The 20,861-nt window shown below is 37.1% G+C and overlaps 1 protein-coding gene across 1 annotated transcript in view; it reads right to left on the bottom strand.

The window, feature by feature from the left end:
- Window positions 1-3,647: 3,647 nt before the first annotated feature.
- LOC309628550 (centrosomal protein of 78 kDa-like) overlaps window positions 3,648-20,861 on the bottom strand; it is a 227,855-nt gene continuing 210,641 nt past the window's right edge. The window contains 1 exon segment of the mRNA XM_082391713.1: window positions 3,648-5,968. The gene's annotated coding sequence lies outside the window, so the exon portion shown is untranslated.

Genomic DNA, 20,861 nt, shown 5'->3' with positions numbered 1-20,861 from the left:
CATTGAACATCATAAATATTCTTAGCTTAGGGCATACTCACATTTTTCTATTATCTGGGATAGATAATACATGGGATTTCTCTAGTTCATTGCTCTCTCTCGCTCTCTCTCTCTCTCTTTCTCTCTCTCTCTCTCTCTTGCTTTCCCTCTCTCCCTCCCCCCCCACCCCCACCACCCTCACCCCTAGTTCTTTGTCTCCTCTACTGAGTTATACATTTTTACTAGGAACTCTTCTTCAGTGGGAGTTGTTTCCACAGTAATGCAGTGTACTACTTTGTGGTTTCCCTGTGGGACAGGAGCATATTTGACTTTGCCAAGACCCCACGGGTTTCAGTGTTTATAAGAATTTATCAGTTGGGGTTTTCCATATAGACAAGAAAATGCAAATTCATACAGCACTCTAAGGTTTAGAGGCAGGTTTTCTATTTCTTTTTTTCCTCCCTTTTGCTTCTTTGCTGCCTCACTCACTTGGTGGGCAGGGTATTCTACTTTCCATTTTATAGACTGGCTCTCAGATGTATGAAAGGGCCCAGTTCTAGGTGCCAATGTTGTCTGGGATTTTGGGCTCAAGTCCAGAATCCTGGTAAGTGTTAAAACCATGGTCCCCATAGGGGTTTACTTCATTCTATCTCCTCTATGGGTCACTGGGTTTAGCTCTTGCTCACTACATTGATTTTGAATATTCTATTCATTTCTTCTACCTAGGGATCTCTCGTTCTTAACTCCAAGTTCAGCTATGTATTTTCAAAGCTAATTTGCACTTATTGTACCCAGTTTTTCTAATTACTTTGTATGGGATGAGAAGTTGCAAAAGTCAGTCCCATCAACCATATCACCTTGATGTATGCGGAGTATTAAGAAGAGCATCATACCCCCTCTCAATTTCCAGAATCATAGCTTTTAACTCTTGATGAAAGTATATTTATCCCATGCTTTGTTCCAAAAATAATGTTAGATGCTAGTGCATGAATTTATTATCTCCTTATTTGATTATAAGTTACTTAAATGGCATGGAGCATGTTATTTCAATTTGTACACTCTAAGACTCCTAATGCAACACCCGCCGAATACAGTGTGGAATAAGTATCTATTGAAAAGAACACAAGAGAGCTTTCTAAAAGTTTATTAAAAACTTGTATGTATTAAGTTCAATTTCTTTAAAATGAAATTTTATTGTTTTTATTTGACTCAAGATTCCTGTTAATTAGTTAAGTACGTAAATGATCCCTAAACTAGTAGCTATTTTTAAAGTTTTCTCTATTAAGCTGGTAAGAAAATATAGCAGTAGAAAAAGCTCAGTAAGAAATAGTATCTCCTCATAGAAGCAATGTTTCAATTCACTAAGGTAGAAGGTGACAAAATAGATCCAATCCTCTGAAATTTTTTTGGTTATCATTAAGTAATTCAGATATACAAAGATACATAGAGAATGATAAAATAAACATCTAGTAAACAGCATAAGAAACAAAACTTTGCAAATGGGGGTGGGGGATCCGGAAGGAGTGGGTGGTGGCACCCTTGGGAACCTGTCATTGGACCACTCAGGGACAGCCTCAGGATCTGGAGCCAGAGCAGAATGGGATGCAGAGGCAGGGGACTCTTCTGTGAGGAGGAGGCGAGAGCTGTAGGAGCTTTGAAGTCTCACACTTGCCTGTAGCTCCACAAGGGGTGGGGTCTCCCAGAGGGCTTATGCAGTGCAGGACTGAAAGGGCCTCCAGTTGACCTCCTAGCTGGAGACTTCAGTAGTTAGAGGTACCTTATTCCTCTTTGCTTAAAGAAAATCCCTAGAGACACTTAGCTGGTAACTAATGCAATTGAGTTGCTCCAGACTTCCCTTAAGGAAGAAGGAACTTTTTGTTGCTTTCTGCAAAAAATGAATCATTTGGAAAACTTGGGACTCTGGATAATTTTTTAGACAATTTACCTAAAGAGGATACAGAGAGAATTGGGGGCAGGGGGCATGATAGGAATTTGAGAAACTTTAGGAGCACAGCAGGGGGGTGATTTATTTGCGTGCCTGATTCCTATATCAGGATCTTAGGAAACCTCTCTCCAGAAGGATCCAGGATCCCTGGAGGGGCAACTAGTAAGGAGTAAGGGCAGGTTTTAGGAGCGAGGCAGCCCCAGTACTAAGCATGACAGACTTGATGGGCCTGTTGCCAAATTGAGAGCAGAGGGCCATGTTTCATTCCACAGGTGACTCCTCTTTCAGAGAGGGAATCTAGAAGAGCCCGTAAAGAAAAAATTCAGCTGATATTGGAAAAAAGCTAAATGCAATCAAATATCTGTGATTTACATGTAATTTTAAAATTTAATTTAGAGTTTATTAAGAAAGAGGAAAAGCAGCAATGATGACAGTGATTCTCCAAAGTCAGATAAAGACATCCCTGAACTTGAGTCTATCCTTTTGGCACTTATAAAAATAGGTTATAAACTTATGAAGTTTATAATAGATTATAAACTTATAAAAAATAGGTTAACTTTGCTGACAAATAAAATGTTAAACGTAAAGGAAAGGAAGGATCCTGTTTTGGAAGAACTCATACCAAGCTTGCTTCAGTTATTTTTACAGCAGATTCTCTGCAAGGATTGCTAAGAGAATTGACTCACTCCAGTACCAGGGGCTTTTGAAGCAAATGTCAGGCAGGGATTCATTTCCAGCTCTCTATTAAACACTAGAATCAGCTTACTAATGCTAGAAGAAAGTTTTGAGAGTCTTTAGTTTAACTCATTCAATTTGCAAGAGAAGGCATTAAGGTCCGGAAAGGTAGGTGAACACAAGTCAGGGACAGCTGGGGCTGGAACTAGATTTCCTGACACCTAGTTAATGTCTTTTCCAGATACAACCAACAGCTCCTCTGGGCTGGAGAACATGCTCCGAGTTGGCCTATGTGTGATAGACAAGATAATATTAACTTCTGGTTGAGAAGTCATTTGTCCAGACATAATGGGACCTTTCCAAGGGCAGAAAAAATGTGAGCTAGCCTGTACTTATTACCTGTGATAGGAAGGAAGAAAGTCTAGGTTTCCAAACTCAATTTTAGTCCTAAAATAAAAATCTGTGATTGGCTTTGAGCATGCCTGGTTGGATTATTAGGGCCACAAGTAATTCCAGTCCCCTCTGTTTTCAGAAATGGCTGACAAGAAAGACTGAGCTTGAGATTGGATCTTTGGGTTTTGCATCTCATTATCTCTAAAAGGAACAAGGGGTGGGAAGGAGGGGGCCAGGAGGCAGAAGTTAAGAGAAATTGAGGTTGCAATTCAGTTACCCTTCTACGTGGAGCATGTACTCAGAATCTACTTTTCTACAACCACATACAGCAGGTTCCTAAGGTACTGCTAAGTACAAGGACCTCCAAGTGAATTTGGAGACTAGCTGTTTAGACTAGTTGTTCCCATGAAACTTGATGGGAACAGAAAAAGATGTGACTCAGCTTTTATCTCTCTCCTCCATTTCTATTGTCACATACTTGTATATAAGTCACAATTCCCTTGATGGGAATAGAGTGAAATGTGAAAGGGAAGTATAGGAGGAAGGAAACAAAAACTTTTTCAAGAGAAAGAACCTGACCTTACTCTTCTCTACAGCCAGCCTCCAGTCCCCACATGCACACTTCTTACATACAGTGCCTTATATATACAATCAACTTAGCTTGTTTCCTTTTCTTTTTCTTTTTCTCTTCTCTTCTTTCTTTCTTTCTTTTGTTCTTTCTTTTGTTCTCTCTTTCTTTCTTTTTTCTATTATAAACAAATGTCTACTGAGCTATATAGCATCTTCTCCTAGTCACTCTTCCAATTTATGGCAGAAATTTTAACCTACCAATAATCCACCCAACAGAATTTTAAGAAGATGGTTATAGGAAAAGAGTGGGGTGGTAGAAAAATATATATTTGTATAAATTATATGTATTAAAAGCTTCTCAAATTTCTGGAGTTTTTTTATTTTAATGGTCAGTTCAATTCAACTTGACATATATACTTTTATGAAGTATTTTTCTATCTTATCTGCCCATAACCTTCTTACATTCAGGGACCTCATCATTCTCTTTATTATGTAATTTTACAATAACTTATGTTCCTATTGGGCTTAAGCATTTGTATGAATATTATTTCACTTAATCATTATAATTGTCAAGTGGGGAGAGGTCTTGTAAAAAGTACTGAATTTTGAATCTGGAAATCTACCATAAATTTCCATCTCTGCCATTACCTGTTTGTTGAGGTTGGATAAGTTATAAGACCTCTTTGCACCACATTTTCTTCATCATAAGACAGAGTCATAAATACCTTTCCTACCCCCCTGGCAAAGTTGTAGGAAGAGTTGAGAACATGTGTGTAAATGCAGGAAGTACTGTAGGTTTGTCAAGTGTTTATTTACATTGTTATGGGTAAAGAAATGAAGGCTCAGAAAGATTCAGTTGGTAAATGAGGGAGAGTCATTACAAAAGTATTTAAATTTTATACCTGGAACTTTTTATTTTTAAGAAAAGTGTTAATAACAAACCTTAGCTCTAAAGGTTAGGACAAGGCAGAGCTGATACAATGGCCATATACCTAATTGACTTCATCACATAAATAAGAAGTGCCAGCATCTTTACTATATGTTTTTAGATTAGAATTTTACATATTTTAGGGAAACACCTTGTGAATATTTCAAAAACTTGATGCTACTATTTGAACGGAAGAAAGTAAAATTTAAATAAAGATATCACTCAGCAGAAAATAGTATTTCCTCCCTTATAACAGCAAGAGAAATTGTGGAGACCCTAATGATATGTACCCAATAACAACCACAGTAATTCTTATTTATTCAGCACTGCAGATGTCTCACAGTGTGGAAATATGGGAAATAAGGATAAGATGTTTCCTTATTGTCCAAGTACTTGAAATATATTTCCACCACTAGATGGAGACATAATCATAACTGACAAAATTCACTTTCCTCTTCAAAAGAAGGAAAAAAGGACATCACCCTCTAATAACTGCATATGGAAAAGAACATATGCATTAGCTATACAATATGATAATTTGAAAAATCTTGTTTTAAATAATTAAAGATATAAAACAATGACTTGTGAAAATTACAATAACTCTCAAATTCAGTATAATTCCTGTACTTCTGATGATGAAGATAAATAATTTCACTTGTTCCTCTTTCTGAGGCATCAAAAAAGATAAATTATACATTTATCAGAAATTATAAGTCTAGATGATTCCTAGTTTTCCTAAAACCTAAAGACAACACAGTGCTTTTTGTCTCAATAATTTTCCTACAATGAATAGTTCTTTTGTCTTGATTTACATTGGGGTTTTTTTTTTTCTCCCCTTCAGTAAATAATTCTGTTTTCTTGGGAGCAGTGTGGCATACTGTCCTATCACAAATTACCTAAACTTAGTGAAAGGCCTTTTTCTCTGAGTGGGACTTTCAGTAGGGGAAAGCCTGGATTGGCTGCTTAACTGGAAGCCAACCTGGTTAAAATGTATTTCCCATCAGCTCTCCTACAAAGACTCTCAGAACCATATTATATAAAAGTCATCCTATGGTTTGTAACATATCCCCTGAAAGTATGGGCTTCTGATTGGTTATTTTAATAATGTTAGCCCTGGTTATAATATTCAAATTCATGTATCTGTTTTATCAAAGATATAGGTATTTGTGAGTCCTTTTTTTTTTTTTTTTAATTTTATTTATTTATTTATTTATTTATGGCTGTGTTGGGTCTCTGTTTCTGTGCGAGGGCTTTCTCCAGTTGCGGCAAGTGGGGGCCACTCTTCATCACGGCCTCTCACTATCGCGGCCTCTCTTTTTGCGGAGCACAGGCTCCAGATGCGCAGGCTCAGTAATTGTGGCTCACGGGCCTAGTTGCTCCACGGCATGTGGGATCTTCCCAGACCAGGGCTCAAACCCGTGTCCCCTGCATTAGCAGGCAGATTCTCAAACACTGCGCCACCAGGGAAGCCCGTGAGTCTTATTGTTAAGGAAGAACTTTGAAATTTTGTTTATTCCTATTATTCAAAAGACAAAGTAAAATCCAGAGTTTTGTTGAATTCCTTATTCAAGAAGAGAATTAAGAGTCTATGTCTCTTTTAAATTACCAACTGTTTGAGGGTTGAATGATTAAGCTGAGGTGGGGTGTATGCTGACAAAGGTAAGATCAACCTCCATCTGGGGCTCAGAGGGAAGACTGTCTGCTTCCATCGCTCCCTGTTGCTGTTTGTTACTGAGTTTGGATCCAGTTGGATTTTTTTTTTTTTTTTTTTTAATGACATGATGAAGTCTACAAGCCTTCGAACTTGAGGATGGGTTATTAAATTCCTAAGTTTTGCATTTCTGGTGGGATAGTTCACCTGATTTGAACCCTAGTCTGATTAAAGGCAGGCAACAGGTTTCTTTGGGCAAAGTGAGGGCCCAGAACGGAGGTTTTGTTTTTGCATTGTGAGTGGACAGCAGTGGAGCTCTGGAGCTCGGTAGACTAACCTCTGACCTCCCCAGATACTTTGCTTAGTAGCAGGACACTGCCACCCCCTGGTGGATAAATATCAAGTGTTACATTCTAGTTCCCCAAAGCTCAATCCTGGCAGTGATTAGGAACCTGTGGATAGAACAGTCCTCTGCAACGCCAGCCTCTACTTGCCCACTTTCAGAGTGAGTTATCTCTTTCCCTTTTTTTCTTTGGGCAAAAGGATAACCATAACCTCCACTTTGCACAAGCATTTGATGGAATTCTATCACTGAAGATGATTGTTTTTTCTTCCCTGAATTAAAAGGTGGGGAATGGGGTATCCAAGTGAAATGCATGATTTCTAAATAGGGGCTCTAGTCTTTTAGAAACAGATTAGTTTCAGGATCTGCATATTTCCTGAGAAGTGAAATGAGTATATTGAAGATAACCCTGATGTATTCTGAATATGACCCAGGGAAAGTTGATCAAGATCAGCTTATGTGCCTATTTCTTTAATAGAAAGGCAATAATGCCTCTTGAATACGATGGAATTTCCATAGTATTAGTATAAAAAAGAGGACTAAATGCATATGTAAATCTGGGAGGAGTCCCTAAAATTCAAAAAAATTTAAAAATCAAGATAACATTCCTAATATTTTAAACGTGCTATCTCTAAAACTACAGCAATAAAACTACAGCAAAACCCTCTGTAGAAGAGATGAAAATGTTAAGTACATGCATTGCAGCCACTGTGTTTGCAAAGACAACCATTATTTATATAGGATCAAGAAATTAGTACTCAGACGAGCAAGTCTTAAAATATTTTCTCTATTTGAAAATGTTGCCTTCCAAGTAAAAATACTGACTTATTAAATGGTGTTATAGCATCACTGGCTAAAGAAATAGTACACTTTGATGAGAGGAGAAATAAAATACATACACATAGCTGTGTAGAAAAACCTAAATTATTAATGAGAATGTTTTTCTGTCCTAGTATAAATGCTTTCTATCCTTTAAGAAAGATGAGGAAGAGGGAAATCTATAGTTAAAGGCCTCTGTGTCATTGCTGAATTACAACATAAAGAAAAACAACATATTAATTAGCAGCAATCCAGTAATTAATAGTCATGAAAAGGCCAAAGGAGAAAAACATTGGAGGCATTAGGCCTAAACTTTTCTGCAGTAAAAAGATAACATTTAATCAAGTAACATACATATAAATAACTTTAGAAATGTGCTTTATTTTTATTATATTTATTTTGATATAGTTATAGCTTATTATGTCCCAGGCACTATTTTAAGCAGTCTACAAATATTGACAAATTTAATACTCATAAAAATCCTGTGAGGTTCTACTATAAGATTTCTAGATGAGGGAACAGAGAGGTTAAATACCTTGCACAAAGTAACACTGCTAAGGATCTCAACATACAGTTGACCCTTGAACAACTTGGGGATCCTCCACGCACTTGAAAATCCTGATATAACTTTACAGCCAACCCTCCGGATCTGCGGTTCTGCACCCAAGGATTCAAACAACTGCAGATCGTGTAGCATGATAGTATGTATTTTGTGAAAAAAACACACACATAAGTGGACCCACACAGTTCAAACTCATGTTGTTTAAGGGTCAACTGTACTTTTCAGTTTAAAAATTAATATATAAAATGTCCCTTTAAAATATACTTAAAGTGAATTTATCTAGTCGTCTGTAAACTAATACAGTATAAACAGTAAATACTATACTTAGCCGTTGTATTAGCTTGAGCTGCCATAACAAAATGCCATAGACTGAGTTGCTTAAACAACAGAAATTAATTTTCTTACCTTTCTAGAAGGTAGAAGCCAAAGTCAGAGTGCCATCCAGCATGGTCAGTTTTTGGTGAGAGCCCTCTTCCTGGCTTGTAGATGGCCACCTTCTCACTGTGTCCTCATACAGTAAAGAGGGAGTGAGGGAAACAGAAAGAGAGAGAGAGAGGGAGGTTCATGCTCTCTGGGGTTTCATATTGTAAGGATACTAATCGCACATGAGGTCCCTGCCTTCATGACCTCATCTCAACCTCATTACCTCCCAAAGGCCCTATCTGTAAATATCATCTCATTTGGGGTTGGGAATTTGGTGAGGACAAAACCAGTCCATAGCAGCCATCTTACAAGTGATAATTTGACACTCCCACAGGGAAATGACCATTGAGATGCTACTAAATCCTGCAACTCCTCCTTAATCAGTAAAGATCCAATTATTTTTGGTATAGTTTTTATGTAACTATTTTTTTCAATAACACTGCATTAAAGAAGCTGAGCCTGTGTTATTTTTTGTATTAGATCTATTGGAGATTATTTATATATTTCCAGTTTAGAGTTCTGGGCTACCAACTACCACCAACCCTGCGGCTTATGAATGTGTATGGGACCCTGTGACAGCTCTCACCTATTTGTTCCAACCTCTGGAATATGGCACCTGAGGATGGTGAGAGTGGTAGCCAATGTCCTTTATCCTCTGTTCCCCCCTTTATGGCATCCAAAACAGTCACCCACTTCCTCCACTGGTCCATGTGTAAGGCATTATTCAGGGGTGGCCACTTCCATCTTTCCCTCAGAACTTTCTAGATTATTGCTCCACAAAGCCAATGAGATCTTCTTCTCAATTCTCTCTCTTGCATCCAACCCATATAGAGATATTGTGCTATCCTTGGACAGTCTTAGGCCATTCTGGAGAAGAGATAGGCATTCTTATAGGAATAGGCTGCTTTTTCACTTCTCCCACTCCAGCTGATGGAAGGCAGGGATGCAGTCCACATTAAAAAAGATCCCATTCTAAGAACGCAGTGATTATGGCGTAAAAAGTCCAAGGCTAAGACATATAATAAATTCCAAATGCTAAATATAGCACAACTAGAAAATGAAGTATTATTTACATTTTTCCTGGCTGGATAACACTTGCATTTGTAGTTATCATCAATGAAGCCAATATTATAAGGTTGATGACCTTGGAGAGTCACTGAAAGCCAGTGTTCATTGAGAAATGGAATATTTCCCGCCATATCAGTAAATAAAGGATGTCACAGTCATCAGCAATTGCAGCCCTCCAACGTGAGCAGAAACTCAGGAAGGAAAGAATACCTGCCATCTAGCAGCCATCAGACTTCAGCCACTTCCTACAGTGAGCCCTGAGGAAACTCAGGATGTGAAAATACAGGATACTGGCCCCAGATATTTGAGGTGCATATCAAAGGAATGATTTTGGTGAGCCCAGACTCTTGCATCTTCCCATACATAGAAAAGCACTAAATTCCTTAACTTGGGATATCTGGTTTTCTTTAATTTACAATAATCTTTTGATGTTCCTCATTACCTGCCCTTTGTTGCAAAACTATATAACCTAGTTCCCCCCACTGGCCTCCTCGGAGCAGTTCTCTCAGGGTTACTTGAGATACTGCCTCCCAGGCTTGAAGTCTTAAAAATTCCTGCTGAATAAAACATAACTCTCAACTTTTAGATTTTAAGTCTACATCATGGATAGTACAATGGATAACCAATGTAATGAATAATGATATAATTAACAATGAATAAATGATATTAGGGAAACACAGGGATAAGAAGATCTATATCAATATAAACAGGTTCTAAAGAGCCATTGCACTGGGAGTAGTAACAATGTTGCCATCTTTTTCTGCCACTAGGAGATATGAAATTACCCAAGAATAGCATAGTAGGCATATTCGGCAATAAAAAATTGTGGAGAATCTAGGAGTAAACAGATGGAGAGAAATCTTCTTCAAATCATTGAATATTCTGAAAGTAAATGTAACATGGTTAAAGTTTTATGTCTAAAAGTTAATTCAGCATCAATGTGTGCATTAAATAATGAAATAGTACCTGAAACTTAAAAAAAAAAAAAATACCCTTTATCCACATGCATTAAGTTGGCTTTGGAAATGACACCTATTAAATCTTCTGCCCAGCAATCCTCTTCCCTGGAAACTGACATAGCTGATCCGCAAAGTCACCAGGTTGGATGTTGTGATGAAATATTGTTGCATCACGACCTCATGTCTCTGGCCAAAGAGACTGACCTAAGGGTTGATTGGCCCTTGACTGACCAGTGCCTCATCTGTTCCCTAAAATTTGGTTGGGTCGAAGAGATTCCACCTTCAGTCTGGGTGTGTCTCCTGAAACAAATGCCAAACCTGGGAACTGTTGGTTGTTGTGTCTCCTGCCATATATGGGCAAAGTAGCAGGAGGATCTGTGCTAAGACAAAAAAAAAAAAAAAAAAGCAGGCACACAGGAGAGTTGGAGAGAGAGCTCTGGCTGCTTTTCCAGTACCAGATCCCACTGTTTGAAGACAGCTATATGATTGTCAATGGGGTCCATGTGACCCCTAACCCTTACAATATCCCCTCACACACATGAGCTCAATTGTTTTTAAGTTTTATTGAGTTGATTTCTGTAACCCACCAAAAATGGGTCTTAACAAAACCACAACTAAAACAATCAAAATCACCTATTAAGCTTCTTTTATTATAAGAAGAAGTCAGGAAAAATAAAACCCAATAATTGTAAAGCATTGGTGTTATATGTAAATTTCTGATGTAATTTCTTCTTGGGTTTTTAAATATTAAAAACTATATGATTGAAATACTATTTTTATTTATTATTTCATTAAGATTTTAAGCAAACTAATAAATGTAAGATTTTAGGAAATAGCCTATTTCAATTAAAGTGACATTTTACTCAAATTTTGATTGTGGTTTATTGAATGAATTTGCTTAAGATGATATTTTCTTCTATGCCACTTAGCTAGGAGTATCCAAGTTAAAAACAAAATTGCAAAAGTTTGGCGAGAAAGAATTCTGCAGAAACTAGAGAAATAGGAAACTCATAAGGGAAATAATCTAGAAAAATATAAATTAAATAAATTTGGTTTCAAACTCAATTATAGTAACTTCATAAATACTAATGTACTATAATTCCGCATCTTGTACCCAGAGACTGGGGTAGATGGACCCTTGGTGTATGTACCAGAATATTTCAGACTTTAACAGAAGACACTTAAACATCTAGCTACTCATTCTGTACATATATTAATACTTATGTCTAAAACAGTGGTTCTCATACTTGGCTATGTGTAAGAGTCACCTGTGATCTTTTACAAATTCAGATTCTGTTCCTCACCACCACTGGAAAATTTAATACAAGTTATCTGAATCTATAACAAGGCATCAGTATTTCTGACGCGGTGGGTTTCATAACAGCCAACTTATGGAATTACTGAGTACCTTACAGCAGGGGTCCCCAAATCCCAGGCCATGGACCTCTACCCGTCTACCGATCCTCGGCCTGTTAGAAACCGGGCTGCACAGCAGGAGGTGAACGGTGGGCGAGTGAGTGAAGCTTCATCTGCCACTCGCCACTCCCCATTGCTCGCATTACTGCCTGAACCATATCCCTCCCCCACCCCCAGTCTGTGGAAAAATTGTCTTCCACAAAACAGGTCCCTGATGCCAAAAAAGTTGGGGACCACTGCCTTACAGAATCCTTTGTCACTGTCTGATAATTTTGTAAATATACAAGCATTATGTGTAAAAAGAAAATATTAGCAATTGATTCTATTTGGTTTTTTATTAAATATAAAAGTAATGGGTATACTAGGACATCTATAGGAAATCTGCTGTAAAGCTGGAGGATTACTTGCCACTATGTGATAAAAGGAGAGAGAGTTTGAGATAAAACCTCCACAGAAGTTTCAAATGGGCTTTGAACATTCTTATTATGTTGTGTTCCTTTAAATGTAATTTATAAAGTGCATCTCAGTGATATTTTTAATGAGAACTATCTCATCTTCTAAAGTAGAATATTTCTAAAAGCTAGGAAGAAACAAAAATGTCTTCTTTAATAACTCTGTGAGCACTTCATTTGAATCCTCATCAATTGTTTGATTGATTCTGCCCTCTAGATTAACACTTAATACTAGCAGAGGAAGAGAGGAAATCTGAGGAAAAAATTGTAAAAGAAGCATGATAACCCTAAAAATAAAGCAAGAAACATTTATCAGGAAACCAGCAGTAGAATTCAGAACCTATAACTGTTTGTAACTAACAAAACTAGCTTATAAAATAGTTTATAACTCACAAAACTAACTTATAAAATAGTTATTCTTACCATTGTAAGAATTTAAATAGACTAATAATTTCAACCATAAAACTATCATTTTCAGTCAACAATAAAGCAGGATAAATATCACATCACAAATATATATATATATATGTTCATTTTGTCATTATTTGCTTATTTTTCTTAAATAAATATATATTAAGCACCTTTAATGGACCAGTACATTGAAAGGGCTGGAAATGCAATGCTCAGTAGTATAAATATGGTTCCTGCTTTCATGGAGTTTACAGTTGAGTGATAAGACATAAAATTAAGCAAAACATACAATTACAATAACAAAGAATGATAAGTTGTATGGAACAGTGCGTGGGGGATGTGAAAGTGTGCTTTTGATGCAGCATAAATTAAGAGACAGAGAGAAGTGAAAGGTGTGGGTAGAACAGAAGGGCAGGCAGGCAGATCATAAAAGGTCTCTGTTTTGTTTGGGTGAGAGGCAAATTATGCTCAGAGACTGAGATCGTTTTTTTGCCAATAGTTTAACACAGGTTCACTGCGGGAATTTCACAAGCCAGCAGCATACAATAATAAGTCAATCAAGAAATAACATACTCCAAACCAATGATAAATTCATCACACTATTGTTCCAGGCAAGGGGAGATGAGAGGAATAAAGTCCAAATTTAGTTCGAGAGTTTTGGTTTCTAACCGAGAACCGACGTCCAGCGGCCAGAGCAAAAATAAAAGTCCCTTGTTGCTAGAGCACTGTTGCTAGGGAACCGACGCGCCAGTGTTGGCAGGCCCCCTAAGTTGCTTCCAGGGTTTTCACTGGGACCTGTCACACGGCTTGAGCCACTGCCTAAGTGCCTCGCCGGGCAGGAACAGATGTCCTTTCTCTCCCTGAAACGGTTGCATGGTTTACTACCACTGCCCACCAAAAGTAGCCTGGTCACAGCAGAAGCAAATGTCTCAAGATCTTCAGAGAGCTAGATCAGCAAAGGGTAGCTTTGTCCTGACCCAAAGTTTAGGATACTCCTCACAAAATCTCTGTATCTTCAGTCTAAATGTACCCTCGTCATAGTTATTTCCCCACACTTTCTTCTTAAGCCCCCAGAGGGGCCCCTCAACATCTGACCTGCAAGTGCTTATCAACGACAACAGAAAGGATGATAACATCCTGACCTCATGCTTATAACAAAACAACTTTACTTCTAAAAACGACTTTTTTTTTGTATTTGTCATAAACAAGTGGATTAAAACAACTCCACTTAAGTTATAAATAAGTGGATTTGAAATTATATAAAACCAATACAGGACAGTCATTAAGACTGAAATCTACAGAATAAAACTAGCATCTTGTGTGAAGGCTCTTTGGAGGAAAAGAACTGAGAGAAAATGTCACTCAAAAGTTTTGTCTTTAAAAATGAAATACTCATATATTTCATCAAAACGGGACAAAAATGTTCTGTTAAAACTCATGTTCAGAGAAAAGTTGTGATCATCAAAAAGAAAAATTAAAAACACATATTAAATAAATTCTACCTTAAAATATTTGAAATAACAAAATTTCTGAAAAAATACTTTATTTCAGTATGTGGATAAAATAAATGAAACAAGTTAAAATAAACCATCATAACTTTAACACTATGATTAAATAGAAAAAATACTGAAGCATTTTCAGGTAAAATGTTTAATACAGTTTCAAAAAAAATATTGATATGATCTTATCATTGCTACCCAGGTTTATGGAACACTTATCACAGCACATATTCTACTAAAATGAGAATATAAATCTTAGGAAAAATTACAAAGCAACATTATTGTTTCGATCAGTCGACCATTGTTGCAGCATTATTAATTTAATAAACCACATTTTCCACACCATAATATATGATACCTTAATCATATATTAAGATCCCTCGTAGAACCGAGTCTATTCCTAAATTTTATTTGACATAAATATAATTTGTATTTTATTTAATTACTTCAAATGTAAAATTCCTTATAATTTAATAATTTTGGTAGAATTAGAATTAACATAACATAAAATTTTATATTTATTTCTTGATAAAAATGGTTTCCATTAGAAACATCTATTTGAAAATTCACTAAAATCTGGACAGATAATACCAGTGTAATGCTAGGGAAAATGTCTGGAATTTATTAGCCAAAATTTGAGAAAATTTCCAGATGTTTGAATTTGCCACTAAAAGACAACAAACTTAATTATCTTGAAATGATCTAATACAAGATTTAAATCAAGCGAATCTCTTCAAATCATTTCTTAATAAACTTGTATTCACTTCTACACATCAAATAGACATTAAAAAAAATAAATAAGAAAATAAAGTGATGGAATATATAAATAATGAAACCTCAAAGAGTCATACATTGGTGGGCAGGCTATAATAATGCTAGAGGTGCGAAAGCAGTTCAGAAGTCATTCATGCTTTTTCTATTCACTTTGATACAAATTTGTAATGAGAATAGTTAAGCATCTGAAATGAATTCTTATGAGACTTAGCTTAAATGCATAAAAGCAATGTTAAGAATTTCTTTCTCCTTATGAGAAAAATACGTTATTAAAATGAAAGATTAATTCAATAGAAATACACATATACAATGAAATATATAAAATTATGAAAAGTGAAAGCTATTGGTGAAAGAAATAATCATGATATATTCTTAAACAGAATGCACTAATCTTGTTTGCTTCTTAAGATCTATGTATCTATTTTTCCAGGGACAAGTGGACGGTATAGTGGACAAAAATATATAATTTTAAAACTTCTGTTGGAAGATACATACATGTGTAAAAGTTGGTCAGGAAAATGTTTAAAATATGTGTGTGTGATAATTTAAAAAACTGCAAGCTTCGTCATTTTTAAGATGGTACCTAATTCACAAATATGCTAAATTACCAAGATCTATTACCAACTAAAAAGATACTTAAGTGGATTGTAGTTTTTGCTAATTTATTTTAGTCATAATTTATGAGATGATATTATTGGACTAGAACAAATAAAATATTGACTACCCATGCCAATATTTAGATAATAATTATTGTTTTCTTTCTCTTTTAAAATGAATTTAAAATCTTGATAGTGGCCACAACTTTGAACTTCTGTAGAGAAAAAAGAGGGTAGAAACTGGGAGTTACTTTTAGAGGCAGCAGAGCATGATGATAAGTAGCACTGCTATAAAGTATCCCATTTCTACTTCTTTTTTGTGGAACCATAGGAAAGCCCTTATGTTACAGAACCAATCTTGGTGTCCTCTTGCCTGTATGAAGTAAAGCCAATATACTGACACCAGGTTGTGGTGAAGGGAAGTGAAACATTTATTGCAAAGTGCCAGGCAAAGAGTCTGGGCAGCTCAAAACCTCAAACTCCCGATGGGTTTTAAGAAAACATTTTTAAAGGCAAGCTGAGGGAAGGGAGTCAGAAGGTGTGTGATTAGCTTGTGCAAAATTCTGTGTTTGGCTGATGGTGAAGTGACAGAATAGTGTCACAGGCATTAACATTATCAATCTTCAGGCTCTAGTAGGTCTGAGGACTACTTGCTCATGGTCATCAAGTAGTTAACATCATCCATTTGGTGGGGGTTTTAGCATTAATTCTCCTGGCCCAACTGTTATTTTTGTCACTACATGTTCACATCCCTTGAATCGTTAATTCTTGAGCCAGGCTTTTGTGACTTAGGGAAGGCCTGGGAGACTATAGCTTTAGATTCTTTATTCAAACACAGATTTTTTAAAAGTCTTTGTCTTGTTTCCATTAAAAAATAACAATTGGTATTTTGAAGCAGAGGACAAAACCCAGTGGGAATGCTTTTAAAAGAACCTGCCTTCCTCTACCTTTTCACTGTAAACTCTTCTGAACCACCTTAAATGAGGTATCTGCTGAGAAAATCTATGGATACCATGCTGTGGGAAAGCAGAAGCACTGAGAGATTGTATTTTTGTAGCTTCTGCCCATTTTACTTGTAGGGAACCACAGTATAGATGGATTCAGCATGTAATTGTTAATTAATTTATTGCTTTACTTAATGAGGTCCTAGGGGAGCAAAGTTCACTACCCCAAATTGTCTCTTTGGCATAAGGATTAATCTAGGCTGATTGTTTTTGAGGCCCAAAAGTCTCAGGAAGAATTTTGACCTTCCCCTTAACTGCTTAAAAGAATGTAGATAGAGGGCCTGTTCCAGGAAGGGAGCTATCACCATAGATAACTATGGTATGTACTAGGCATGATAGACAGGGAGGAACCTAGCAACGTCTGTTTGTTAAAATTCCTCTCTGTGTCCCATTATCTTTGCCTGGCCCAGCAAACATTTGCTTTTCCATCCCTACTAAATTGCCTTCCCTCCCCACTCCCCCCTTGAAGGCCCAAACCCCTACCCCAACATCCTCTTTGACCTTTAGCTGAAGATGGTATTTAAGATGAGGGTCAGGCATTTTAGTGAGTTACTCAGTTTTCCTGGGTCTCTCCAAGGTATATATGCTACTAAACTTTTGTGTGATTTTCTCCTGTTAATCTGTCTCATGTCAATTTAATTCTTAGACCAGCCAGAAAAAAGTAGAAGGATGGAGAAAATTTTCTTTCTCCCCAACAAAGTGAAAGAGATCTGCTAGCATCAGGATAAGAGAAAGAGTGTTTAATGTCGTCTTTTAGGAATAGATATTTCTGTGTTTGAGAGCTGATTAGGTTAGAATTATCTACTTCAGGGCAAGAAGTTTGTTCCTTTGTGAGACCTATAGCTTCAGGAGACAAAGTTTTCTAGCACTACAGGTAGACTAGGAGTACAGAGCTGAAGCTCTGGTGAACTCCTATCTTTACTAGGAGGCTGTTCCTCACCACAAGAAACTGCCACCATCTGGAGAGTGAGAATGCAACGCAGGTGAAGATCTGGTTAGCAGAAGTGGAAGCTCAGGGGAGCTGTGTAAAAGGAAAGCTGTGTGTATTTTTTCTTCTGAATGTGTGCTTCACTCTTGAACCTGTGTCAAGCAGGCAAGCAGAAAGATGACCTTTTATCTGCTTACCTAAACTTGTTCTGAATATATACAGTTCTTTCTTTTCTGTGGAAAAAAATTGTAGTCACTGTTTAAGGGTCATTTCCTCTCTACCCTTTGTGAAAGCCAACATGAATGGAGATGGGGAGTGGCCAGAGGAAGATTTATGCTTGAAGCTGATAAAAGATATTTTCACATATTGAGGTATGGGGAAGACATTCTGGATTATACATGAGTTAACTTGAATTTTATGCCAACTAAAACAGCCAGGTTGTGGCCTATCAAACATGTATTGTAATCTGCTTTAATTATTAGGAAAAGGGCACATTGACCAGAAATAATGTCCATGTTAAAGGTTAAATGCCCTTTTTCCTGGGACGCCAAGGCAAGTACTCCTTCAATAAGACTCCCTTTCCAGGTGCCAAGGCCGTATTGACTTGCTGTGTGTACATACTGATCTGTTCTGTTTTTTTGTTTCTGTTTTTTGTTTTTGAAACCTTGAAGGAATGTATCCCTGACTTGTTTAATGTTCTTTGTTCTGACAAGATACAAAACTGCTAAAAACCATGCTTCTCTGGAGCAGTTCCTCAGAGTTATCTGAGAGGCTGTCTTCCAGGCTATAGTCCTCAGTTTGGCTCAAATAAAACTCTTTTCTATTTTTATTATAGATTGTTTATGGACTATTTTCATCAATTAAGCTAATGCCCAGGGGTCTTTCCTTGCATGACCCTTTCCAAGGTGGTAGTAACTACATTTGAATTCACAGTTTTGTATCCTTTTTCTTAAAAAGCATCACTCCTTCCAACAGTTGTATATCTTTTATTCCCAGCAAAACCAAATCCACCCTGAGGAATGGGAGATTCCCAGAACACCAAAAAAGAGAGTCCTGCCTTTGATGATGAAGCACTATGGCTGTCTGTGTTTCTCAAGAAATGAAATAATTCCAGTTTACAGGTTTTGATTGGAAGATTTCATTTTATCTAGACTGGTATGTGTGTTTTAAATAATTCTGAAATTTAAAGGCAAAATATTCCCTTAAACAACAGAATCTCTATTTTAATTGGTATTAAAAGTCACTAAGTAGTTATCTAAAGATAACTATAAACTAAGTTACATATAACTTTATAGATATTTATTATATATATTACATAAACATTTATAACTGTAAACTAAGTTATAAACTAAGATGACTATAAAAACTTGAAAAAAATAAGAAATTAAGAAATTAGGGAGATTTGTTCAAGATGGCAGAGTAGAAGGACATGCTCTCATTCCCTCTTACAAGAACACCATAATCACAACTAACTGCTTAACAATCAACGAGAGGAAGACACTGGAACTCACCAAAAAAGATACCCCACATCCAAAGACAAAAGAGAAGCCACAATGAGATGGTAGGAGGGGTGCAATCACAATAAAATCAAATCCCATAACTGCTGGGTGGGTGACTCACAAACTGGAGAACACTTATACCACTGTAGTGAAGGTTCTGAGCCCCACGTCAGGCTTCCCAATCTAGGGATCCAGCAACGTGAGGAGGAATTCCTAGAGAATCAGACTTTGAAGGCTAGCAGGATTCAATTGCAGGACTTTGACAGGACTGAGGGAAACAGAGACTCCACTCCTGGAGGGCACACACAAAGTAGTGTGCTCATCAGGACCCAGGGGAACGAGCAGTGACCCCATAAGAGACTGAACCAGACCTCCCTGCTAGCATTGGAGGGTCTCCTGCAGAGGCGTGGGGTGGCTGTGTGTCACCGTAAGGACAAGGACACTGGCAGCAGAAGTTCTGGGAAGAACTCCTTGGCATGAGCCCTCCCAGAGTCTGCCATTAGCTCCACCAAACACCCCAGGTAGGCTCCAGTGTTGGGTCACCTCAGGCCAAACAACAAACAGGGAGGGAACCAAACCCCACCCATCAGCAGACAAATGCATTAAAGTTTTACTGAGCTCTGCCCACCAAAGCAACAGCCAGCTCTACCCACCACCAGTCCCTCCCATCAGGAAACTTGCACAAGCCTCTTAGATTGCCTCATCCACCAGAGGGCAGACAGCAAGAAGAACTACAATCCTGCACCCTGTGGAACAAAAACCATATTCAAAGAAACATAGACAAGATGAAAAGGCAGAGGGTTCTGTACCAGATGAATAACAAGATAAAATGCCAGAAAAACAATTAAATGAAGTGGACATACACAACCTTCCAGAAAAAGAATTCAGAATAATGATAGTGAAGATGATCCAAGACCTCAGAAAAAGAATGGAGGCAAAGATCGAGAAGATGAAAGAAATGTTTAACAAAGATCTAGAAGAATTAAACAACAAACAAACAGAGATGAACAACACAATAACTGAAATGAAAAAACACTAGAAGGAATCAATAGCAGAATAACTGAGGCAGAAGAATGGATAAGTGACCTGGAAGACAGAATGGTGGAATTCACAGCTGCGGAACAGAATAAAGAAAAAAGAATGAAAAGAAATGAAGACAGCCTAAGAGACCTCTGGGACAACATTAAACGCAACAACATTTGCATTATAGGGGTCCCAGAAGGAGAAGAGAGAGAGAAAGGACCCGAGAAAATATTTGAAGAGATTATAGTTAAAAACTTCCCTAACATAGGAAAGGAAATAGCCACCCAAGTCCAGGAAGCGCAGAGAGTCCCATACAGTATAAACCCAAAGAGAAACACGCTGAGACACATAGTAATTAAATTGGCAAAAATTAAAGACAAAGAAAAATTATTGAAAGAAGCAAGGGAAAAACGACAAATAACATACAAAGGAACTCCCATAAGGTTAACAGCTGATTTCTCAGCAGAAACTCTACAAGCCAGAAGGGAGTGGCATGATATACTTAAAGTGATGAAAGGGAAGAACCTACAACCAAGATTACTCTACCCGGCAATGATCTCATTCAGATTCGATGGAGAAATCAAAAGCTTTACAGACAAGCAAAAGCTAAGAGAATTCAGCACCACCAAACCAGCTCTACAACAAATGCTAAAGGAACTTCTCTAAGTGGGAAACACAAGAAAAGAAAAGGATCTACAAAAACAAACCCAAAACAATTAAGAAAATGGTCATAGGAACATACATATCGATAATTACCTTAAACATGAATGGCTTAAGTGCTCCAACCAAAAGACACAAGCTCACTGAATGGATACAAAAACAAGACCCATATATATGCTGTCTACAAGAGACCCACTTCAGACTGAGGGACACATTCAGTCTGAAAGTGAGGGAATGGAAAAAGATATTCCATGCAAATGGAAATCAAAAGAAAGCTGGAGTAG

Source organism: Balaenoptera borealis (assembly GCF_965194805.1).
Source record: "Balaenoptera borealis genome assembly, chromosome: 1".
In the NCBI taxonomy this organism is placed as follows: domain Eukaryota; kingdom Metazoa; phylum Chordata; class Mammalia; order Artiodactyla; family Balaenopteridae; genus Balaenoptera; species Balaenoptera borealis.
This window is presented reverse-complemented; position numbering and strand designations above follow the sequence as displayed.